Source organism: Musa acuminata, chromosome BXJ3-11 (genome assembly GCF_036884655.1).
Source record: "Musa acuminata AAA Group cultivar baxijiao chromosome BXJ3-11, Cavendish_Baxijiao_AAA, whole genome shotgun sequence".
Lineage (NCBI taxonomy): Eukaryota > Viridiplantae > Streptophyta > Magnoliopsida > Zingiberales > Musaceae > Musa > Musa acuminata.
The window spans coordinates 8462070-8488950 of record NC_088359.1 but is presented as its reverse complement, the minus strand read 5'-3'; positions in this window follow the sequence as shown (position 1 = coordinate 8488950).

Genomic DNA, 26881 nt, shown 5'->3' with positions numbered 1-26881 from the left:
GGACTAGTACGAGATTACTCTTAGCTAACCCTTTGCAGATAGATAATGTAAGGATGCCACACAACTTGAATAATTTTAGTTAAGTTCGTGATAATTTGATTGACTCCTACATACTACTTGAATGATACCTCAGTGTCATGATCGATACTACAATACTACATGATCGATACGATCTCATCTCCTTGGCATTACAACTGCACCTATTGCCATTCCATGTTCTCCAAACTCAACATTTCATGTTTACGTTTGGATCAACCTAATAGTCCCCAACATTAATACACGTTCTCATATTTTAAAAAGTTGGGGATTGCATCCCACCTTAGCAATTCTTTTTGTTCAATCAGCTTGCCTGGCTAGCGTGTGAGCACACCAAATGATGATGCTTTGGAGATACATTTGTACAAGTTGATTGAGTTCAAACAATTTAATTATTAAATGTGCAAATATATGCGCATAAAATGCCGAGAAGCATCTACATACAGCTTGTCATTGATGTAGGAACACTAGGCGATGAGATGCAATACTGGCTTATGTAGCTTGGTGTGCGTCATGTGTTAATAATCGTATGTAGAACACGTTAAGAAAATACATGGATAAGTGTGGTTGCCTCAAAGATATGCTATTATTCTATGATTAATTTCCAAATGCAAAGTTCAAATGCAACTCCACATACATCCCGTCTTTTAACAGCATATCATTTTTTTTTATAGCATTCCTTATATTGATAACGTGTCTTATATGGTTCTCACATCATTATTTATTTATTTCTGTTGCATTAATTTTTTTTAAACTTTTTTTATGATTCCTTAATCATTGCTTGCAATAATATTTCGATTATTTATAAAAAATCTAATAATAAGCTTTTACCAAATGATACCCTATATTTGATATTTACCAAGGGTATCCTTTTTTAGACTTTAATCGAAACATCCATAATAAAATTATAAACAAATGATGATTATCTTTTGACTAGGTTTTACTCAATTTTTTTAGAGTGGAACCAAGTTTCTTAAAGTGAATCAGATTAGACTGATTCAACTAAATTCTAGTTATCCAATTTGGTTCAATTAAACCCTAGATTGACTATTGATTTTTATTAAATTAATATATATTTTTAATATATTATATGAATGAGCATAACTCAAGTATAATAATTTTTTAAGATAAATTACGAGGAGGAGAGGGAGCAATTATGGAGGAGTAGAAGGAGGAAAAGGAGGAGTTGGGGTAGGGATAGGAGGCCATAGAGGAGGAGTTAAAGGGGGAGAAGGAGGGGTAGGAGAAGGAAGCAAAGTGGGAGGTGGAAGATAATTTGGGAGAAATTAAGGAGCAATCTAGTGCTTAATTGACCTAATCAGATAGCAGAGTTTAGTTAAAATGGTTTGATTTGATTCATCTAAAAAAAAATGGTTCAATAAAAAAAAATTAAGTCAAAGCTACTCAAAGTATAATCACTATTTTTTATATTTTTATTAGATTTTTTTGGTTAAAATCTAAAAATAAGGTGTCACTTGGTAAAAATCAAATATCGAGGTGTCATATGGTAAAAGCCTATTTCTAGAAATATTTTTTCAGTAAATTAACCAAATATTATTACAAAATCATAAAAAAGCTAAAAAAATAATGCAATAGAAAAAAATAAATAATGACGTGAGAACAATAACTAGTAGTGCATAACAACGTGCGTGTTATCAATATATGGAATGCTTTAAAAAAAATGATATGTTGTTAACTGAGGGGACGTATGTGGAGTTGCATTTGAACTTTTCATATGAAAATTAATATAATAATAGTAGTCAATTTACCAAATAGTGCATCTACTATTTGGGTTTTATCGGATGGCACCTCTACTATTCATTTTTATATGTCTCTTTTATCATAAATAATAATTTTAACCTTATTTCTAAAATTCTTTCAATGGGTTTAGGCCTATAAATCTGATCGGCTTGAAGCTAATAAGCTAATGGGGAGGGGGAGGAGGAGGAGGAGAAGGTGGAGGTAGAGTGGGAAGAGGAGGATAGGAAAGAGGGTTGATTTGAACCAGTTTATTGGTCTAAATTAGTATTTATAAAAAAAGAGCATAAAAAATAAATAGTTGGGGCATCATCTAGTAAAAAATGAATAGTATGAATACTATTTAGTAAATTGCCCATAAGATTTCATTTAGATATGCATATTTTTCTTAGTGCAAGAGAATTAATATATGTAAAAAAATCTACTTTCCAACTATTAGCATATGCATAGCAATCCTAGGTTTTTTACCATCTATAAATCTAACCCATCCTATTGCATTCTCCAATCCCAATCTCATCAACTACTTGTAGCCAAGATAAGATGGCTCACAAAGTGACTCTCTTTGTTGTGCTAGTATTTACAGTCTTTTATGGTCATGCTCTTGGCAGCAGGCTTGGAGGCCCTGATAGGATCCTCGTGAATATTCCTGAGTCACCATGGTTGGATGTATCCAATGAGGTGGCTACTCATAAAGTTGATGACGCCAACCTAATCGGTCATATACCCGAATCGCCATGGATGGAGGTGTCTAAAGACACATGGAGTCAAGCATCTGCTCGTGAGGGATCTGCTCATGACTTCAGCGAGGAACCCTATATCCCAGAAACTCCATGGAGTCAAGTGCTCGCTCGTGACTTCAGCAAAAAATCCCACATCCCAGAAACTCCATGGGGCAACATGGCCTAGGAAGAACCCTAAGACTTCGATGAGAAGCCTTGCATTCCCGAAACCCCATGGAGCCCTTCATGGCTACTTTGTAGGATGGGTCGATAATAAAATTGAAAAGCATGTATAAGCTTCTATAATTTCAATGAATAATAATAATAGATCTCATTAAATAACTACTCATTCCTATGTAACACATGCTTTTCTTATGACTTTATTTGCATTCAAGCAAATCTATGTCATTGTTGAGATATTTCAACTAATATTAAACCTTCTAAGTTTTAGATCCATATCATTGCCCTAGTTATAAATTATTAATGATAATGTGTCTTGCGATGTTCAATTAAAATTTTAATATGATATTTTTATTTCTTATTATGTTTAATCATGTTAAATCGATCCAACTGAATGTATTGATTTACATGCATTGATTGAAAAAAGAAGGAAAAAGAAAGAAAAAAGTAACTTGAGCACACTTTTATGCTATTTTTGGTAAAGTTGTTGAATATCAAATTTTGATGATGAAATCAATTGATAAGTTTATTGAACTAATATACTTTTTAGATAAGTAATATAGAAAATACTTCGATCATGGACTAGAACCACCGAAAGGCCTACTATAGCACAAGAGAGTTGGACTTTGTACCAAGAAATTATCGTGTCAAAAATTGGACATTGAGCCAAATGATTGGTTGATGTGTTAAAGAACGAACTTCATGCTATAGGCTTAGGTATCATGCCGGAAGGATTTGATGTTATAATAAAAGATTAAATATCATGGGAAAGTTAACATGTCAGTAGAATGAACGATACATTGAAAGAAAGGATGATGCATTGGAGGTTTAGATGAAGTTTTGGAAGATCAGACGACATGTTAGAAGAGCGTACAATGTGCCAAAATCTCCATAAATATGTTAATTATGTGGTTGATTTGTCAAAATCTTGATGTGGTCATTTTAGTCAATTTGAGTTGGTATTGTGTTAAAACAATGCCAACTTATCAAGAAAGTCATTGGTCTTGAAGCCAGGTCGAGTTGGATCCATTAGAAGGTTAAATTAGTAGCTTAAAGTAGTCTTGGGTGATGGTACCACTAGGCCCAAGAGGTAGTACTACTTGAGTTTGTTAGGAACGAGTCGACAGTAAAAATTACATCGGTTTGAAAATCTCGTTGCGATTAAACCTGTTTCGAAAGATATTAACTTGAAAGCATATAAAATAGTATAGTAGATGTAAAGCAAGTAAAGAAGGGCAGTTTTCAGTAAATATAAATTGCAAGAAGTAAATGCAAACCGAGTTATAGTGGTTTAGTCATTGTGACCTACATCCACTCCATCGATTCCTCTTCCGTCGAGGCCACTGACATCCACTAACGATCATTCTTTAATGGATGAAGATCAACCTCCTTCTTACAACTCTATTCTCCTTTTGTAGGCTCAGGAGAGAACCTTTACATCCCCTTTTTACAAAGCTTCCCTCATACTCTCCCTTTGAATGGTCTCTAAACTATAAGAGGAGGGACTCTATACTTTACAAGGGTTTTCTACTCTAGAAATACAGATTTTTGTTCACTTTTCTTGCTTCTCCATGTAAGAATAGCTAAAATATTTATAGACCCCAAATGACTTAAAAAATAGAGCCAAAATTCAAATCTCCAAAATTTCAGGGTACGGGCGGTTCCACCGCTTGCATTGGGCGGTACCATCGCCTACAGCCTGAGACTGGGTGGTACCACCACCCATACTGGTGGTACCACCACCTAACAGTCTTGGAGACTAAGTCTAGGTGGTACCACCGCTTGACATATTCTCGAAGACTGTGCCATGACGGTTTTACTTGTTTGGTCATTGTTCGGTCACTATTCGGTCCTTTCTCTTAGCCCAACACAGCCCAAACTTGGGCCCAACTGTCCCCTAATTGGGTTGACCCAATTCTAATTCCAATTTTATGCTTGTTGAATCTCGGATTTTGATGATGAAACTAATTGATTGTATTTATATGTTTAATTGCATTTTGAGTGATGTAGGTCTACTCGATAAGGATTAGACAATTAAGGCAGGAGGAATTGACGTTGCGCCGGAGGAGATCACGTTAGGATATTGGATGGCAGAAGGTTTTAGACGTTGGGCATCGGGCCAAGAGCGGAATTGCGCGAAGGATATCGGGGTTGCGGAGGTCAACCGCCGATTGGGCAACAAGCCGCAAGAGAGGACGATGCGCTGAAGAATCGGATGAAGCACCAACCAATGACGTGCCGAGCAACAGAATGTCAATTCATGTTGTAATTGTCTAGATCGGAGTAGAGTTTTGGCTTGTGTGTGCAAGATTAACTACGATAACGACGAAGACATAAAGCGAAACAAAGTGTCGAAGTCAAGCAATAAGGATTTGTTGCAAGTTCGACGGAAGTCCGAAGGTTCGTCGGGAATGCTGCCGGAACTAGCCGAGAATGAGTAAGGGAGATTGCCGAAGGGTTTTTTAGGAAGCTCGTCGGAAAGTTCGTTGGAAGTTCGCGGAGCTCACCGAGAAAGATCGGAGCTTGCCGAAGAAGCTTGTTGGAACTCGCCAAGATCAAATCGTGAAGTCTAGGAGCTTGCCGGGAGTTCGCAGAACGGTTTCCGAGAGTTTATCGGAAGACCGCCGAAAGTTCGCCGGAAGCTCGCCGGAAGAAGTCTTGACTTGCGGACTTTGTTAGCTTAGGAAATGTCTTTAAATTCGTAGTTAGCATATTAATTAGGATTAGGATTAAAAGATAATCCTATATCCTGGTTAAGGGCCAACTGGGCCCAAAATTAGACTTGGTTTGGGCTAAATTTAAAGCCCAACCAGTGAACCGAAGGGTCTGGCGTTGGCACCGCCAGACTGGGCGGTTGCACCGCCCAGCACCCGAGAGCTGGGCGGTGGCACCGCTTGGCTGGGCAGTGGCACCGCTAGTCCACTGTCAGTGTCTGACACTGGCAGGCGGTGGCACCGCCAACATCGGGAACCAAAGAGAATTCAAATTTTGGAGCCCAAATTTGAATCCTCTTGAGGCCTATAAATACCCCTCAAATCTCAACTGAGATTACAACTTTTAGAGAAGCAATTGATTGAGAGAAAGGCCTTAGAAAAGTCCTAGCTAGTCTTGTTTTCAATTTGCTAGTGTTCACCTCCTTCTTTCTTGCCGAAAATCTATAAGTGAGTGAACCGCTTGTAAAAAGTTGTAAGAGGGGTATTTACCCTTCCCTTTCAAGAGATTTGCTAGTGGAAGGTGGGAGCCTCATCGAAGAGGGGCCTCGCAAGTGGATGTAGGTCATTTGACCAAACCACTTTAAATTAGCGTAATCTATGGTTTGCATTTCATCACTGCTATTTACATTACTGCAAACCTTCTTACTTGCTTTATTTCCTCATTACCTTTGCTGCACAACTTTGCGAATACGCTTTCAAGTTAAGCACTTCCGATTCCGATTTTTATCGTACGTAAGATTTGTCAAAACCGATATTTTAATCCGTTGCACTAATTCACCCCCCCCCTCTTAGTGTCGCTCCGATCCTCACAATTGGTATCAGAGCCCGGTATTTCTTATTTCGGATTTACACCCGAGAGAAATGACTCTTCATGGCTTTCAAGAAGGCTTATCGGTTTTTCGTCCATCGTTGTTTAACGGATTGGACTACACTTATTAGAAAACTCGAATGAGAGTTTTCTTGATTTCTACGAATTTGGATTTATGGGATATCATTGAAAACGGTTTTCAACTTCCCTCTAAACCGATGAACGAATTATCGGATTTGGAGAAGAAGTATTTTTCTTTAAACGCAAATGCTATGAATGCCTTATTTTGTGCTTTGGACAAAAATAAGTTCGATCGGATTTCAACGTGTGAAACAACTTTTGATATTTGGCGAACACTTGAAATCACGCACAAGGGAACTAGTAGAGTCAAAAACTCAAAAGTTAACATTTTAATGCATGATTTTGAGCTTTTCGAATGAAGCAGAGCGAAACCATTGTTGACATGTACACCCGTTTTACGGATGTCGTCAATGGTTTACAAGCTCTTGGCAAATGTTTTTCGAATTTTGAACTTGTTAGTAAAGTTTTACGATCACTTTCTAAAGCTTGGGAATCAAAAGTAACGGCAATACAAGAAACAAAAGATTTAAATATTTTTCCACTAGAAGAACTTATCGGTTCATTGATGACATATGAAATGGTGCGCAATGCACATGATGAATACAATCAACACTTGAACCACCTTCCAAAGAATAGGAAGGATTTGGAACTTCGGACAAATGAATACCACTTGAGCGATGACTCAAGTGATGAGGACAATGATGAACTTGAACTTCGGACACTAAATCTTAATAAGTTCATTAAACAAAAATCTAAAATAAACAATGAACTTGAACGGAGGAAGAGGCAAAAGAAGAGGAAGGCAACCAAGGATGAATAAAAAACTTCCAAAGGTGAAACGACGAATTGGGCTTTGACGAGCTTCGACTGCAAGGTAAGTAACTCAACTCTCTTGAATTATTTTGAAATTACATAATAAATTTCATGAGTTATTTTTAATTTAGTTTAGGATTAATTTTCTTAAAAATTATATGAAAATATAAAAAAAAAATTAAAAATCATGCTTATCATTCTAGTAATTTTAAAAATAATTATGAAAATTATATGTTTATGATAAACAAAATGATTTTGATTAAAAATGCCTTATGAAATATGATATCATGCCTAATAAATTTATTTTTTGAAGCTATGCATGATGATGATAAGTTTTGGGTAATTTGTAGTTTATTGATTATTGATGATTTCCATAATGATCTTTTACGATTTATGGATTATCGATTTATCCCATGATGAAAGTTGCTTTCGAAAATGATGCACAGCTTTTGTATGCAAACTAAGCATGAAAAGATAGATTCACCTAAAAAGAAAAATGTATGACTACAACAAATAACAAATAATTTTGGTTGAAATTACTTTATACTCAATGAAACCATCATTGATGAATATGCTTTATGTTTAGTAGTTTCTTTGGCTTATATGCTCTATCATGATAAATAGTTTGAAAATAAATGAAATCATGTTTGATTTGAAGTAATGCATAATGATCATGCTTAATAATGCATTTTTTGATTTGACATAAAATTGGCTTTAAAAAAATGATGTATGTTTTGATTTGACATAAATGAAATAGGCATACTTATATGAAATAGTGAAGTGTCATGCTTGACAATTGTATACTTAATGATGCATAAAGCTGTAATGAAAATATTAATATTTTAATACTATGATTTGATTTTATGCATGACATTATAAAGTTATATATAATGATGCATAATGATGAAATTGTGTAATAAAAATATTAAACATTTTGAAACCATGTTTTAGTGTCATGCATATTGATCATGCTTAATAAATCTAGAAATTATGCATGATGAATCTTATGATTTATGGATTATTGATTTTTACTATAATGAAAGTACCTTATTGATCTTTATTGTAATAAATCTTACTCTTTCGGTTTTAAACATGATACATGTTTTTATTTGGCATAAATGAAACAAAATCATATATTTTGAAACAATCGAAAAGAGGGAAACATTCTTGAAAATTATTTTGCTCAATCTTATTGATTTTGATGAATCCATTTGTATCATCTTTGTGAATCTCTTGGATTTTGATAATGATTTTGATGATTTAAATTTGAATAAATTTTTATCGAAATCACGATCTTGATCTCTTGAAATTTATAACATGAAATCCTTTATGAATCAAGATTGTTTTCTATTTAAAAAGAGATTTATCGAAATGTTTCATAGTCTTTTAGTATTCATGATCTTGATAATTACATTTTGAAACTCTATATAAACCAAGAATGTTCATCATGATTCTCTCTTTGAATATTTAAAGAGGAGAATCTTCTAGATGAATCATGATTTTGATGATTAAATATTTGATGTGCATGAATTGAGATCTTGCTCTCCTACTATTCTTTTTGCCATTCACCAAAAAGAAGACTAATTCTAATAAACCATGATATGCTATATGAATTTTATTGTATTCATGAAGTAATATCTCATCACTAATTTTTGTTTATATTCCTTCAGGTGATGATATGAATATATGAAACATTTATGATTTGCAATGATGTATGCAATACTTATGCTTTCTAATTATAATGTGATGTATTACATATGATGTAAATCATGATTTAAAATACTATGAGTTGTTGCTAAAATGATGTATTATAAATATTGATTTAATGTTTTGTATCATGAATACTCTAAATGATGAATGTTTGGTATCATGATCAAAATATTGACAAATAGTTAAAAATTTTAGTATCATGTATGATATCCTCATAATGTTGATCGATTTATTCAATATCGTGCATGAATGAATATAAGGTTTTTGAAAATGTGCATTTTCTAATTTGAAAATATGATGATGCACAAATAAGATTGATATTTACCTTTGTAGTAATTGATGTAAAGGGTCTTCCCTTCTTTTTGACAATGACAAAGGGGGAGATAGCTAGCTTGCACAAGTCAAGAAGATGCAAAAACTTGATTGCTAGCTTGCCTATCTTAAGTAACAAAGATTGCTAACTTACTTATTTCAAGAAGCAAAGGTTGTCTTCTTGAACATCACTATCTTGCCTATCTCAAGACGCAAGACTTGCAACCCGCACATTACAATAGGAAGCAAGAATCGATAGCTTACACACTTCAACAAGAAAGCTATCTTGTATTTGCTTTCGAAATTTTTGCTAGCTTATATGTTGCAAAACTTGATCACTTTTTCAAACACTTTGCTAGCTTGCACTTTGTAAAGGAAGCGAAAATAGCACTTCTCAAAAGAGAAGAAAGAACTTACTATCTTGAACATCACAAAAATTGCTAGATTGCATGACTATAAAATTTGATACTATGTTTTTCATGCAATGTATGGAACTTTTTATCTCCAAACACATAAGAGTAGGAACTTCTTTTTGTTGATGACAAAGGGGGAGAAGTATGATGACATGACATGTTATGCATAAGTTTATGATGACATGTTGCTTGGATTCTTGAATCCAAGAGTTTCTATCAATGGCATATTGATAGGGGGAGTTTAGTTCAACTCCGAGGAGTTAATGTTAACTCCGTTAGTCATCAATTAGTTATCATCATCAAAAAGGGGGAGATTGTTGAATCTCGGATTTTGATGATGAAACTAATTGATTGTATTTATATGTTTAACTGCATTTTGACTGATGCAGGTCTACTCGATCAGGATTAGACAATTAAGGTAGGAGGAATTGACGTTGCGCCGGAGGAGATCACGTTAGGATATTGGATGGCAGAAGGCTTCGGACGTCGGGCATTGGGCCAAGAGCGGAATTGCGCAAAGGATATCGGGGTTGCGGAGGTCAACCGCTGATTGGGCAACAAGCCGCAAGAGAGGACGATGCACTGAAGAATCGGACGAAGCGCCAACCAATGACGTGCCGAGCAACAGAATGTCAATTCACGTTGTAATTGTCTAGATCGGAGTAGAGTTTTGGCTTGTGTGTGCAGGATTAACTACGATAACGATGAAGACATAAAGCGAAACAAAGTGTCGAAGTCAAGCATGAAGGATTTGTTGCAAGTTCGAGAGTTCGACGGAAGTCCGAAGGTTCGTCGGGAATGCTGCCGGAACTAGCCGAGAATGAGTAAGGGAGCTTGCTGAAGGGTTTTTTCGGAAGCTCATCGGAAAGTTCATTGGAAGTTCGCGGAGCTCACCGAGAAAGATCGGAGCTTGCCGAAGAAGCTCATTGGAACTCGCCAAGATCAAATCATGAAGTCTAGGAGCTTGCCGGGAGTCCGTAGAACGGTTTCCAGGAGTTTATCGGAAGACCATCGAAAGTTTGCTGGAAGCTCGCCGGAAGAAGTCTTGACTTGCGGACTTTGTTAGCTTAGGAAATGTCTTTAAATTCATAGTTAGCACATTAATTAGGATTAGGATTAAAAGATAATCCTATATCCTGGTTAGGGGCCAACTGGGCCCAAAATTAGACTTGGTTTGGGCTAAATTTAAGGCCCAACCAGTGAACCGAAGGGTTTGGCGGTGGCACCACCAGACTAGGCGGTTGCACCGCCCAGCTCCTGAGAGCTGGAAGGTGGCACCGCTTGGCTGGGCGGTGGCACCGCTTGGCTGGGCGGTGGCACCGCCAGTCCACTGTCAGTGTCTGACACTAACAGGCGGTGGCACCGCCACTGACAAGCGGTGGCACCGCCAGCATCGGGAACCAAAGAGAATTCAAATTTTGGAGCCCAAATTTGAATCCTCTTGAGGCCTATAAATACCCCTCAAATCTCAGCTGAGATTACAACTTTTAGAGAAGCAATTGATTGAGAGAAAGGCCTTAGAAAAGTCCTAGCTAGTCTTGTTTTCAATTTGCTAGTGTTCACCTCCTTCTTTCTTGCTGAAAATCTGTAAGAGAGTGAACCGCTTGTAAAAAGTTGTAAGAGGGGTATTTACCCTTCCCTTTCAAGAGATTTGCTAGTGGAAGGTGGGAGCCTCATCGAAGAGGGGCCTCGCAAGTGGATGTAGGTCATTTGACCGAACCACTTTAAAATCGACGTAATCTTTGGTTTGCATTTCATTACTGCTATTTACATTACTGCAAACCTTCTTAATTGCTTTATTTCCTCATTACCTTTGCTGCACAACTTTGCAAATACGCTTTCAAGTTAAGCACTTCAGAATCCAATTTTTATCGTACGAAAGATTTGTCAAAACCGACATTTTAATCCGCTGCACTAATTCACCCCACCTTCTTAGTGCCGCTCCGATCCTAACAATGTTAACTACGAAATTTAAGACATATACTATGCAAATCTAGTCCGGTTAGTTTAGGTTTCTTCCAGCGAGCTTCCGGCAATCTTCCGACAAACTTCCGACGATCTCTCGATAATGTTCCAGCGGACTCCCGATAAGCTCCTAGACTTCACAATGATCTTCTTGGTGAGTTTCGATGAGCTTCTTTGGCAAGCTCTGTTGAATCTCGTATTTTGATGATGAAACTACTTGATATATGTTTATGATTTAATCTGTGTTTTGAGTGACGTAGGATGCTCTGATCAGGATGAGACAATTAAAGTAGGAAAATCATGTTGTGCCGGAGGAACATGTCAGAAGATTGGACGACGGGCCGGTGGATCGGTCGACGTATCGACAGAAGGCTTCGGGCCGTGGACTCGGGCATCGGGCCAAGAAGAGCGGGTACTGTACCAAGGATATCGGAGTTGCGGAGTCAATTGGTCGATTGGGCAATAGGCTGCAGGAGAGGACGATGTGCCGAAGAATCGGACGAAGCGTCGAGGGACCAATGACATGCCGGACAACTTGGTTAATTGCTTAGGATTAATTGTCTCGATCGAAGTTTTGTTTTAGTTTGTAGGATTAACTATAATGGAAGAAAGACATGCAGCAGGAGTTACGCCGGAGTCAAGAAAATGATCATGTTGGGAGTTCGAGAGTTCGACGGAAGTTCGGACAGTCGTCGGAGGTTCTGTGGGAACAAATCCGAGAAGTCCATGAGCTTGCCAAAGAAGCTCGTCGGAACTCGCCAAGTGGATCGTCGCAAGTCTAGGAGTTTGCCGGAAGTCCGCAGGAGCATCACCAAGGGTTCATCGGATGATCGACGGAAGTTTGCCGGAAGCTCGCCGGAAGAAGCGATTGACGCACCGGAGCAAGTTGCAGTAAATGTCTTAGGAAATACCGTAGTTAGCACAATGATTAAGTTGGAAATGGGAGGTGATCCCATTAACTTAATCTTGAGGCAATTGGGCCCCTGAAAACCCCAAATTGGGCCGAATGGATCAACCCTTTCGGACCCTGATTTCTGCCAGGCGGTTGAACCGCCCAAGCCAGGCTGTGGCACCGCCTGGGCTCAGTCTCTGAGCGAGACTGGGCGGTGTAACCGCCCTAGCCAAGAGGTGGCACCGCTTGGGCTCGGTCTCCGAGCTCTGGCTAAGCGGTGCAATCGCCTCAGTCAGGCGGTGGCACCGCCTGAGCTCGGTCTTCGAGCTCTGGCAGGAGGTGCAACCGCCCCTGACAGAGGTGGCACCGCCCAGAGGCTCAGTCTTCGAGCTCTGCTAGGCGGTGCAACCGCTAGATCCTGGAATTCCGGGAATTGATAGTTTTGAGCTCCAAATTCAAACTGGGTTGGGGCCTATAAATATCCCACCCATTCAGCACTGAAAGGGCACTCAAAACACACCGAAATCCTGATCTTATTCTGTGATTCTTAGAGCTCAAAATTGTTGTAAAGGCCAAAAGTTCTTCTCCCTCTTTTCTTCCAAGTTCTGATCTTTAAAGAGAGGAGAGAAAATTCTGTAAGGGTTGTCTCCTAAGCCCGTCAAAAGGAGTGAAACTATAAAAGGGTGGTTGGCCTTCGCCTATTGAAGGAAGGCCTCTAGTTGACATCGGTGACCTCGTCGGTGGAGGAAGCCAAAAGTGGAGTAGGTCAAGATTGACCGAACCACTCTAAATCTCGGTTTGCATTTACTTTGAGCATATTATCTTTACTGCAAACCTCCTCAAAAGCTTACTGCTTTCTGCGTATATACGATTGGGTTTCAAGCTTTGCACTTTCCGAATCGACGTTTACACGTAAATCAGTTTTATCGTATGATCATCATATTTCAGTTTGCGCTTACGTTTTGATTTCTATCATAACCGCAAACTGCCTTTATATCTTTGCTGCATCTCGCTTAATCAAAAGTTAAAGTGATTTACGAATCAGCTTTCTTACTGAAATCACTTTTATCGTACGAACACTTTTTTAATCCTCGAAAGTTTTCCGCTGCACTAATTCACCCCCCCCTCTTAGTTCTCTTGATCCTAACAATTGGTATCAGAGCCCGGTATTTCTCATTTCGGATTTACACCCGAGAGAAATGGCTCTTCATGGCATTCATGAGGGCTTATCGGTTGTTCGTCCACCGTTGTTTAATGGATTGGACTACACTTATTGGAAAACTCGAATGAGAGTTTTCTTGATTTCTATGAATTTGGATTTATGGAATATCATTGAAAACGGTTTTCAACTTCCCTCTAAACCGATGAACGAATGGTCGGATTTGGAGAAGAAGTATTTTTCTTTAAACGCAAAGGCTATGAATGCCTTATTTTGCGCTTTGGACAAAAATGAGTTCAATCGGATTTCTACGTGTGAAACAGCTTTTGACATTTGGCGAACACTTGAAATCACGCACGAGGGAACTAGTAGAGTCAAAGACTCGAAAGTTAACATTTTATTGTATGATTTTGAGCTTTTTCGAATGCAACCAAGCGAGACTATAGGTGACATGTACACCCGTTTCACGGATGTCGTCAATAATTTAAGAGCTCTTGGAAAATGTTTTTCTGATTTTGAACTCGTAAACAAGATTTTGCGTTCTCTTTCTAAGAAGTGGGATTCAAAAGTAACTGCAATACAAGAAGCTAAAAACCTAAACAACTTACCACTTGAAGAACTAATTGGTTCATTGATGACATATGAAATGGTGCACAATGCACATGATGAACATGATAAACAAAATCACCTTCAAAAGAACAGGAAAGATTTGGAACTCCGGACAAATGAATACCACTTGAGCGATGACTCAAGTGATGAGGACAATGATGAACTTGAACTTCGAACACTAAATCTTAATAAGTTTATTAAATAAAAATCTAAAATAAATAATAAACTTGAATGAAGGAAGAGGCCAAAGAAGAAGAATACAAAGTGGGATGAATTGAGCTCCTCCGAAGATGAGGAGAAACTCAAGAAAGGCGAGGTGGCAAACTACGCCTTAATCGCTTTCAATGATGAGGTAATCGAAATCCCCCTAATTTATTTTGAAATTACTTGATGCTTTCATGATGTATTTTCTTTTTTAGTTTAGAATTAATTTTCTTAAAAACTACATGTTTTAAAAAAAAATTATGATCATGCTAAGTAATTTCTAAAATGATAATATTGCATATTTTATGATAAACAAATAAAATGATCTTGATTGAAAATATGAAATCATGGTTAAGAAGTAATAATGTGTATTACGTTGATTTCCATTGTTATTTCTCGATTTTGATTAAAATAAATCATGTTTGATTTGAAGAAATGCATAATGATGAAATTAAATATTTTGATTAACAATTTTATGCATGAGATTTTAAGCTATACCTGATGATAAGCATGTGTTATTTTCATGAGTGTATTTGAAAAACTATGGCAAAAATGTGCTCGAATGCATGAACTTGTTAAGATTATTTTTCGGACTTTCTTGATTCAATGTTCAAATCACTTAATTGCCATGATGATTTTACACTATTACATGCCTTAATAACATGTTGGAAATTATGTGTTTTGGATACAAAAATTTTTATGATCATGAGCATGTGTTATCTTCATGATTGAACTTGAAAATCTATAGCAAAACCTTGTTCGAATGCATGAAAGTGTTAAATTTCATTTTCGGATTTTCTTGACCATAATAATTCATTTTTTAGAATATATTGATCTTGATGGTTTTATGATGAAATTCATTTTTCGATCCTAAACGTTGATGCATGTTTAACATAAATGAAAAAGCATGCTAACATGAAATCAATCACTTAAAATGAAATACTTAAAAAAAAAAGGGAAAATATATTATCAATGAAATCATGAATCTACTTATGTTACGAATTTTGTGAACCATAAAAATGATTTTTGGTGATTTGAATTTGAATGAGTTTTATCCAAAATCATGATCTTGGTTCCGTGATATTTACAAATTAAGATTTATTATGAATCAAGATTTTTTCATTAATCGTTCTCCTAAGATTTTCTTTTGATTAATTATGGAGTAGGTTTTTCAAAAAGAAATCATGTCTTTTGGTATTCACATGTTCTAATCTTTCATGATATGATTTTTATGCAATTCCTTGTATTCATGAAATGTTTATCTCATCACCTAATAATTCTTCTTGACATTCCTTATGTGATGATAAGAATACATGAAATATTCATTAATTTGTTTTGATGTATACAAATAAGAAGTTTTGATCATGTATGGTAGAATGTAATTTGACAAATTTGGTACCATCATGTTGCAAAATAAATGATGATTAGGAATCATGCATTAATGATGATTGTATATTTTATGATTTGGCATGATGCATGCAATGATGAAATATTCATGAATTTGAAATGATGCATGCAATACTTATGACAATGATGTACATGATGTATTGCATATGATATGTATCATGAATGCTTTAAATGATGAATGTTTGGTATCATGATCAACATGTTGATAAATGCTTAAAAATTTTAATGCTTGAGTATCATGTATGATATACCCATTAATGATGATTGATTTATTTTTCGGTATCGTGCATGAAAAATAAAGTTTTTAAAATTATGTATGTTTTAATTTGAATATATAATGATGCACAAATAAAATTGATACTTACCTTTGTTATAATCTAAAAATTAAAAAAAGGGTCTTCCCTTCTTTTTGACAATGACAAAGGGGGAGCAAGAATTTCTAGCGTGGATATCATGAAAAGAGGCAAACTAGCTAGCTTGCACAATTTAAGATGAAAGCAAAAATTACACTCCTCTAAAGAGAAGATGCAAATGTAACACTTGCCAAATTGTTTGCTTGCCTCATGTAAAACATTATCTCTTGCTAGTTTGGCATTTTGCTAGCTTGCACTTTACAAAGAAAGCAAAAATGACACTTCTCAAAAGAGAAGAAAGAGCTTGTTATCTTGAACATCATAAGCTTGCCAATCAAAAATTGTAAAAGTGCTATCTTGCCTATCTCAAGAAGCAAAACTTGCAACTTGCACATTGCAATAGGAAGCAAGATTCATAAGCTTACACAAGAAAGCTATCTTGCATTTGCTTTCGAAATTTTTGCTAGCTTGTATGTAGTAAAATTTGCATATCGTAAAAATTGCTAGCTTGTAGTATAAAGAGAAGCAAATAGTTGCTATCTCAAGAAAATTAAACATGCTAAACTTACACCTTGCAATGGAAGCAAAATTGCGAGCTCAAACATTGCAAAGGAAGCAAAAATTTGCTAACTTGCAACTTGCATATTTCAAGAAGCAAGAGTTGCCTTCATGAACATCTCTAAATTGCTAGCTTACAAGTTCTAAAATGTTGTAACATTGCTAGTTGCATGTCCTAAAAGTGCTATATTGTATGCTGTAAAACTTGCATATCTAAAACTTGATAGCTTGAATGTTCTAAGCATAATATAACATTTGCTAAATTTTCTGGCTTCAAAACTGCATGATGATAAAACTTGATATTATGTTTTTCATGCAATAAGTTAAACTAATATTCCAAACACAAGAATAGTTAGACTTCTCCTTTTTGTTGATGACAAAGGGGGAGAAGTATGATGTTATGCATAAGTTCATGATGACGTGTTGCAAGTATTCATAATGAATATTGTAATGACTTGAATTCAATTTGAATTTAAGGTTCTATCAATATGGCATATTGATAGGGGGAGTTTGTTTAAACTCCGGGAGTTAAGTTTAACTCCGTCATCAAGTGGTTGTCATCATCAAAAAGGGGGAGATTGTTGAATCTCGTATTTTGATGATGAAACTACTTTATATATGTTTATGATTTAATCTGTATTTTGAGTGACATAGGATGCTTCGATTAGGATGAGACAATTAAAGCAGGAAAATCATGTTGTGCCGGAGGAACATGTCAGAAGATTGGACGACGGGCCGGTGGATCGGTCGACGTATCGATAGAAGGCTTCGGGCCATGGACTCGGGCATCGGGCCATGGACTCGGGCATCGGGCCAAGAAGAGCGGGTATTGTGCCAAGGATATCGGAGTTGCGGAGTCAACTGGCCGATTGGGCAATAGTGTAGGAGAGGACGATGCGCCGAAGAATCGGACGAAGCGTCGAGGGACCAATGACATGTCGGACAACTTGGTTAATTGCTTAGGATTAATTGTCTCGATCGAAGTTTTGTTTTAAGTGTGCAGGATTAACTATGATGGAAGAAAGACATGCAGTAGGAGTTGCGTCGGAGTCAAGACAATGATCACGTTGGGAGTTTGAGAGTTCGACGGAAGTTCGGATAGTCGTCGGAGGTTCTGCGGGAACAAATCCGAGAAGTCCATGAGCTTGCCAAAGAAGCTTGTCGGAACTTGCCAAGTGGATCGTCGCAAGTCCAGGAGTTTGTCGGAAGTCCGCAGGAGCATCACCAAGGGTTCATCGGATGATCGACGAAAGTTCGTCGGAAGCTCGCCGGAAGAAGCGATTGACGCACCGGAGCAAGTTGCAGTAAATGTCTTAGGAAATATCGTAGTTAGCACAATGATTAAGTTGGAAATGGGAGGTGATCCCATTAACTTAATCTTGGGGCAATCGGGCCCCTGAAAAACCCAAATTGGGCCGAATGGATCAACCCATTCGAACCCTGATTTCTGCCAGGCGGTTGGACCGCCCAAGCCAGGCAGTGGCACCGCCTGGGCTTAGTCTCTGAGCGAGACTGGGCGGTGCAACCGCCCCAGCCAAGAGGTGGCACTGCTTGGGCTCGGTCTCCGAGCTCTAGCTGAGCGGTGCAACCGCCTCAGTCAGGTGGTGGCACCGCCTGAGCTCGGTCTTCGAGCTCTGGCAGGAGGTGCAACCGCCCCTGACAGAGGTGGCACCACCCAGAGGCTCAGTCTTCGAGCTTTGCCAGGCGGTGCAACCACCTCAGTTAGGCGGTGCAACCACCATATCCCAGAATTTCGGGAATTGACAATTTTGAGCTCCAAATTTAAACTGGGTTGGGGCCTATAAATACCCCACCCATTCAGCACTGAAAAGGCACTCAAAACACACCAAAATCCTGATCTTATTCTGTGATTCTTAGAGCTCAAAATTGTTGCAAAGGCCAAAAGTTCTTCTCCCTCTTTTCTTCCAAGTTCTGATCTTTAAAGAGAGGAGAGAAAATTCTGTAAAGGTTGTCACCTAAGCCCGTCAAAAGGAGTGAAACTATAAAAGGGTGGTTGGCCTTCGCCTATTGAAGGAAGGCCTCTAGTTGACGTCGGTGACCTCGTCGGTGGAGGAAGCCAAAAGTGGAGTAGGTCAAGATTGACCGAACCACTCTAAATCTCGGTTTGCATTTACTTTGAGCATATTATCTTTACTGCAAACCTTCTCAAAAGCTTACTACTTTCTGCGCATATACGATTGGGTTTCAAGCTTTGCACTTTCCGAATCGGCGTTTACACGTAAATTAGTTTTATCGTACAATCATCATATTTCAGTTTGCGCTTACGTTTTGATTTCTATCATAACTGCAAACTGCCTTTATATCTTTGCTGCATCTCGCTTAATCAAAAGTTAAAGTGATTTACGAATCGGCTTTCTTACTGAAATCACTTTTATCGTACGAACACTTTTTTAATCCTCGAAAGTTTTTCGCTGCACTAATTCACCCCCCCTCTTAGTGCTCTTGATCCTAACAAGCTCCTGGACTTCTTGGTTGGTTCTGGTAGAACTTCTGACGAATGTCCGGACTTCCGACGAACTCTCGAACTCCCAACGAAATCTCGTTCTCGACTTCGAGACTTTATTTTTCTTTATGCCTTGCTATCCTAGTTAATCTGGCACACATAAAACATACTTTGATCTAGACAATTATTACTAAGCATGAATCATATTGTCCGGCATGTCATTAGTCCATCGACGCTTCGTCCGATTATTCGGCGTATCGTCCTCTCTTGTGGCCTATTACCCAATCGGCCAGTTGACCTCTACAACTCCGATATCCTTGGTGCAATATTTGCTCTTCTTGGTCCGATGCTCGAAATCATGGCCCGAAGCTTTCTGTTGATATATCGATCGATCCTCCGGCGTGACGTCCAATCTTCTGACATGTTTTTCTCCGGCCCAACATGATTCTTCCTGCTTTAATTGTCTCTCCCTGATCGAAGCTTCCTGCGTTACTCAAAACTCAAATTAAATCATAAATACTATCAATTGGTTTTATCATCAAAATCAGAGTTTTAACAATCTCTCCCTTTTTGATGATGATAACCAATTGATTGACGGAGTTAACCTTAACTCCCGGAGTTTAAACAAACTCCCCCTATCAATATGCCATATTGATAGAAACTTTGAAATCATAGTATTTCAACATTGTATGCAACATGAGTATTGATAACTAATTTATCACATCATTGCATGCATCATAAAATCATGCATAATCAAAATATCCAAGTACATCATTACATGCATTATTATCATTATAACTTCTCTCCCTTTGTCATCAAGAAAGAAGTGCAACTATCAATTTTTAGAGATATGCAAGTTTTACAACATACAAGATTGCAAATTTAAAAATATACAAGTTAGCATATTTGTTTTTTCTTACGATGTTCAAACTAGCAAGTTTTTGAAATGTACAAGATAACATCATTTTTGCATTTTCTTGAAATGTGTAACTTAGCAAAATTCACAAGATAGCATCATTCTTTCTTCTCTTTTGAGAAGTGCAAGCTAGCAATTTTTGCTTCCTTTGTAATGTTCAAACTAGCAATTCCAACAAGTTTTTCATCATGCAAGCTAGTATAATTTTTTTTTTTACATCATTTTAGAAAATGTAAGCTAGGAATATTTGATATGTTCAAGAAAGCAACTTTTGCTTCTTGAAATAAGCAAGTTAGCAATCTTTGTTCCTCTTTTGAGATGAGCAGGCTAGCATGTTTTTGCATCTTCTTGAATTGCATAAGCTAGCAAATCTTTCTCTTTTGAGATGTGCACACTAGCAATTCTTTCTCCCCCTTTGTCATTGGCAAAAAGAGGGGAATCATAATACAATGGTACAATTCATCAATTTTTAAATTATGAGAAAGATAAAGTGTCATTCTTATTACAATATGCCATAATTGAGACAAACCTTGAATTTAAGTCAATGCAATTTTAATCATGATTCACATCATATGCAATACATTATATTCATCATCATAATGAAATCATAAGTACTACATGCATCATTCCGAGTCATAGATATTTCACATCATGATGGTATCAATTTGTCAAATTACATCATATCATGCATGATCATAACTTCTCCCCCTTTTGTCATTGTAAATAAGAAAGAAGTAGGGAAGAACATAATGGTGTAAAATATTTCAGTCATTACAAGGCATACAAGTCATAAATACAAAAAAAAATCATGTCATGAAAGGTAAGACCATTTGAATACCAAAAGACATGATTCATATAGTAAATCTCTTCTTCAAATAAAATACCAAAAAAAAATCATAGGAGTAAAAAAGAAGAGATCTTGATTCAAAAAATCTCAAGTAAATCCAAGAAACCAAGATCATGATTTAGATAAAACTCATTCAAATTCAAATCGTCAAAAATCATCAAAATCACTTTTCAGAAAGTTCAATGAAGGCAACGTAAATAGATTCACATGAGAACTTGATTCATGCATAAGAAATCACAAGTTATAATTCTTGAAAAATCAAGATAAAAGCTCATTCAAATTCAAATCATCAACTCAAAATCATTTTCAAGAGATTCAAAAAACATACATTCATTGATATCCTTTTTTGAAAGATCGATAAAGAAGGGATTGAGAAATTCTTTAAGAAAGATGTTTTACTTTGCCTTTTTTTTATTTGATTTATTTCACATAAGCATGCCCAAGTTTTTTATGCCAAGTCAAAGCATGCATCATCGTTTATGATCAAAAAATAAATTTCATCATCATGACCAAAAATATAACACATTGAACATAAGGCTTCTTTAAACAAACGATTTGGTTTATCATTTTGATTCCAATGATAATATATTTTTCCTTTTATGTGTTTTATTTTATGTGATTGATTTCATATTAGGATGCTCAAGTTTTTCGTATGAAAACCATACATCATAGTTTAAAATCAAAAGATCAAATCTCATCATGGAAATCATCAAGATCAATAAACCATAAATTACCCAAAAATCATTATTACTTCAAATCATCATACATAATTAAATATAAAATCATCAAGCATGTTACTTACATTATTTCATATAAGCATGCATTTTTTATTTATACCAAATCAAAACATGCATCATTTTTAAAACCGAAAAAGTAACTTTCATTACGGTAAAAACCAATAAACCATAAGTTACAAGAATCATCATGCATAATTTCGAAATATAAACTCATTAAGCATAATCATTATGCTTTATTAAATCATCAAGCATGATTTCACTAAACATGAAGAATTTTTAATCATATTCGGAAATCATCAATTTAGATACACATTCATGCTTCTTAAACACATATATAAAGTTAATCTTACTAGGTCTATAAGCATTAGATTAACATTTTATTCATTTATCATAAAACATACAATTCTTGTGATCATTTTCTAAAAATAAAATGAAGCATGATATAACCTTTTTGTATTTTTTATTTTTTACTAACTAATTTAAAAATAACTCATGAAAAAGCATCAAGTAATTTCGAAATAAGGCAAAGGGGTTTTGGTTACCTCATAGTCGAAAGCCATTAAGGCGTAGTTTGCCACCTTACCTTTGTTGGTTGGCTCATCGTCTTCGGATGCACTCGTTTCATCCCAAGTCACTTTGAGTGCTCTCTTCTTCTTTGGCAACTTCTTTTTATGTTTTTTTTTAATTCTTATTTAATAAACATTTTATGTTTTATAGTGAGAAGTTCAAGTTCATTATCAATTGAGCTTTCGCTCGAGCGGTCTTCATTTGTTCTAAGTGCCAAATCCTTCCTGTTCTTTGGAAGATTGTTCTCATGTTTGTTTTGTGCCACATTGGTCATTTTGTAGGTCATCAAAGACCCGATAAGTTCTTCGATCGAAAATATATTCAAATCTTTGGCCTCTTGAATGATTGTTACTTTAGGATCCCAAGTTTTAGAAAGAGATCGTAAAATTTTGTTCACAAGTTCAAGGTTCGAAAAGCATTTGCCAAGAGCTTTTAAACCATTGACGACATCCATAAAATGGGTGCACATGTCAATAATGGTTTTGCTTGGCTTCATTCGAAAAAGTTCAAAATCATGCATTAAAAGATTTATTTTAGAATCTTTTACTCTACTAGTGCCTTCGTATGTGATTTGGAGAGTATGCCATATATCAAAAATCATTTCACAAGTAGAAACCTGATTAAACTCAGTTTTATCTAAAGCGCAAAATAGAGAGTTCATAGCTCTAGCATTTAAGGAAAAAAATTTTCTTCTCCAAATCATTCCATTCTTTCATTGGAGTAGAAGACTTTTGAAAATCATTTTCGATAATATTCTTTAAATTCAAATCCAAGGAAAGCAAGAAAACTCTCATTCAAGTTTTTCAATATGTGTAGTCCATCCCATTGAACATGAGAGGACGAATGAGAGAGTGACCCTCTTGAAAGCCGAAAAGAGCCATTTCTCTTTGGGTGTTAAACCAAATGAGAAAAACGTGGCTCTGATACCAATTGTTAGGAACGAGTCGATACTAAGAGGGTGCGGTGAATTAGTGCAGCGATAAAAATTACGTCGGTTTTAAAATCTCATTGTGATTAAACCTGTTTCAGAAGATATTAACTTGAAAGCATACGGAAGAGTGTAGTAGATGTAAAGCAAGTAAAGAAGGGCAGTTTGCAGTAAATGTAAATTGCAAGAAGTAAATACAAACCGAGTTATAGTGGTTCGGTCATCGTGACCTACATCCACTCCACCGATTCCTCTTTCGTTGAGGCCACCGGCATCCACTAACGATCTTCCTTTAATAGGGGAAGATCAACCTCCTTCTTACAACTCTATTCTCCTTTTGTAGGCTCAAGAGAGAACCTTTACACTCCCTTTTTACAAACAAAGCTTCCCTCACACACTCCCTTAGAATGGTCTCTAAACTTTAGGAGGATGGATTCTATACTTTACAAGGGTTTTCTACTCTAGAAACATAGATTTTTTATTCACTTTTCTTGCTTCTCCATACAAGAATAGCTAGGGTATTTATCGATCCCAAATGGCTTCAAAAATGGAGCCAAAATTTAAATCTCTAAAATTTCAAGGTACGAGCGGTACCATCGCCTGCACTGGGCGGTACCACCGCCTACACTGGGCGGTACCACCACCTGCAGCCTGACACTAGGTGGTACCATCGCCTGACAGTCTTGGAGACTGAGTCTGGGTGGTTTCACTGCCCAGACTGGCAGTACCACCGGCTAACACAATCTTGAAGACTATGCCATGATGGTTTCACTTGTTTGGTCACTGTTTGGGCCTTTCTCTTGGCCTAACATAGCCTAAACTTGGGCCCAACTGTTCTCTAATTGGGTTGACCCAATTCTAATCCCAATTATATGCTAACTATGAATTTGAAGGTATATACTAAGTAAATACTGGTCTGGTTAATCTAGGTTTCTTCCAGTGAGCTTCCGGCGATCTTCCGGCGACCTTCCGACTATCTCTCGGCAATGTTCCAGCGGACTCCTGGTAAGCTCCTGGACTTCACGATGATATTCTTGGCGAGTTTTGATGAGCTTCTTTGGCAAGCTCCTGCACTTCTCGATTGGTTCTAACAAAACTTCCGACGATCTCTCGAAATCTTAATAAAATCTCGTTCTTGACTCCGGAACTTCATTTTTCTTTATGCCTTGCTATCATAGTTAATCTTGCACATATAAAACACACTTCTATCTAGACAATTATTACTAAGCATGAATTATGTTGTTCGGCATGTCATTGGTCCATCGACACTTCGTCCGATTCTTCGGCGCATCGTCCTCTCTTGCGGCCTATTGCCCAATCGGCTAGTTGACCTCCGCAACTCCGATATCCTTGGCATAATATCCACTCTTCTTGGCCTGATGTCCGAATACATGGCCCGAAGCCTTCTATCGATACGTCGATCGATCCTCCGACGCGACGTCCAATCTTTTAACGTGTTTTTCTCCAACCCAACATGATTCTTCCTGCTTTAATTGTCTCTCCCTGATCGAAGCTTCCTGCGTCACTCAAAACACAGATTAAATCATAAATACTATCAATTGGTTTCATCATCAAAATTCGAGATTCAACAGAGTTAATTGACAAATATTATTTATTGTTGTCAACCTTTTCGATGGTGGTATCGCTTATAGGGATGGTAGTATCACCTAAGGCAGTGGTAATACCACCAAAAATTTAAATTTTATAGTGGTAGTATCGTCAAAGTCTAGAATTAGATGTCAAAGGTTATGATAATAGTACCACCCAATATCAGTGCTAGTATCGCTCGTATATCAAGATTTTAAAATTTTGGTTCTATTCTTGAAGTCTTTTGAGGCCTATAAATACCTCACTTAAGTTTAGTTGATGAAGTATCCATTCCTGAGTTTATGAAGTGTTTTAGCTCTCTTTATGAGTAATGTTTGAGTCGCTTCTTCTCTCTTGAGTTTAGTTGTGATATTTAGTTGTAGTAGATTAGAGATCTCTTATAAAAGTGTTAGTGTGAAGGTTCTTTCATAAGCCTATAAAAAGAAAAAAAAGTTATAACAAGGGTAGTTGATCATTGTCCTTTAGAAAGAAGATCCGTAGTGAAAATTAGTGCCTTAAGAGAAGAAGAATCAGGAGTAGACATAGGTCGGGAAGACTAAACCACTATAAATTATTTTGTATTCCTTCTCTTGATCGAGACTTTTGTTTATGATTGCTTATTATTCACTCTACTCATAACCCTAACTCACACTCAATATTTGGTTAATCATATTTCCAATACAGATTTCTTACTAATCTTTTTGAGTTCATCATATAAATTATTAAATGCTTCAAGTAATTCTTTATACGATAACAAAGCTTCGAGAGAGGTAAATATCTTGTCGTTGAAAGTAATTAAGGTAAAATTTCTCAATTTTTCTTTATTGATTTGCTCTTTTACTTTTGATTCACTTGATTCATCCCATGTTGCTTTGAGTGCTTTCTTTTTCTTTTGGGTTGATGACTTCTTTAATTGTGAACACTCATTTTTAAATTGTTCTAGCTTTTTATATTCGTAGCATATGATTGTATCTTTCTTAGGCTCACTTTTGTTCTTTTCTTCTCTTCTTATTAGATTTGTCTTGTTTTTCTCATAAACTTTTTCAATCTTTTGTAAGAAATATCATATCTTCATCATCAACACTTGATCTTTCACTCAAGTAATCTTCTTTGAATTTGAAAGCAATGTCCTTTCTTTCTTTTGGAAGAATTTCTTCTTTTTTATCATTAGCTTTACATGTTATTTTATAAGTCATTAAAAGGATCTTATAAGTACTTCAAGAGGGAGGTTGTTCAAATCTTTAGCTTTATGGAGTATTGTTATTTTTAAATCCGAGCTCTTAGGAAGAGACCTTAAAATCTTGCTCACCAATTCAAGATTAATATAGTTTTTATCAAAAGCTTTTAATCCATTAACAACATCCATAAAATGAGTATATATGTCACTAATGGATTGACGTTGCTTCATTTTCATTAATTCGTAACTATGAATGAAAAGATTAATTTTGGATTCTTTTACTATATTTGTGCCTTCATAAGGAACTTTAAATGTGTGTCATATATCATGTGTAGTGTCATAAGTAGAAACTTGATTGAACTAATTTTTTGTAAGGCATAAAATAAAGCGTTTATAGCTTTCACATTTAAAGAAAACTTTCTCTTTTCAAAATCAATTCATTCATCCATCAGTTTAGAAGATTTTTGAAGACCAAACTCGATAACATTTCATAAATCAAAATTCAGAGAGAGGAAGACAATCCTCATTCTTGTTTTCTAATAGGTATAATTCGTCTCATTAAATATAGGAGGACGTGTGATAGAGTGCCTCTTTTGATTACTTGAAAATATTATTAAATCTCTATTAGGTGTTAATTCAAATAAGAGAATCTTGCTATAATAACAATTGTTCAAATCTTAATGGCACTATGAGGGGGTCGGGAGAAGGGTGAATTAGTGTTAGAGCATATTTTAAATTATATTAAAGCTCGATTAAGCAAAACATATGTTAGAAACATAATTTAACAAATATTGAGTGCTAGTAAAGATTGTGAGTAAAGTAAATAATAATAAATAAATAATCACAGGCAAAAGTTATAAGAAGTAGAAGAAATAGAAACCAATTATAATGGTTCGGTCATCCCGACTTACGTTCACTCCTGATTTCTCTTTCCTCGATGTCACAGGTTTTCACTATCGATCTTTTT